The sequence below is a fragment of the Asparagus officinalis genome, chromosome 5, assembly GCF_001876935.1.
Source record: "Asparagus officinalis chromosome 5, Aspof.V1, whole genome shotgun sequence".
Classification (NCBI taxonomy): domain Eukaryota; kingdom Viridiplantae; phylum Streptophyta; class Magnoliopsida; order Asparagales; family Asparagaceae; genus Asparagus; species Asparagus officinalis.
Window position 1 is genome coordinate 16,208,756 of NC_033798.1, and position 561 is coordinate 16,209,316.

Consider the following 561-nt stretch of genomic DNA (forward strand, 5'->3'; position numbering starts at 1 on the left):
CTACGATCGAGTCTTTTGATCATCAAAAATTACCTTAAAACCCATTTATCTAAATTTTAAAACTATATTAAGCGTACGGCCGACATATATTCAGGTAATTCAGATACGGATCCTAGGATACATATATTTTTGTGCGCCCCTAGGATAGTTAGTTAGAAGTAAGGATTATAACTTAAAGACGTTATCATTTACGACCAAGATTCGGATTTAAAGTTTGAAGTTATCCGTTTGGAACCAGGACTAAAATTAAGAATTTAAGACCCTACCCCCTTTAAAAATATAAAGACTTGTACATCACGGGTGAAAACAGAACCTGAGGGGGGTCGCACATGCGACAAAAATAAAAAAAAATCGGGATCCCCAGTTTTGTCTGCGTTCGGGGCTCTCTCTCTCTCTCTCTCTCTCTCTCTCCAAAGCGCCCGTAGCGGATCTCTCCCTCAATCGTACCCACCATCATCGTCGTCATCTTCTCCAACTTCACATCAGAATCGAGAGAGAAAGATGCAAGCTTTGAGCGCAGTGACGGTAGCTCGGATGCTGATGGCGGTGAAGTCGGCGGCC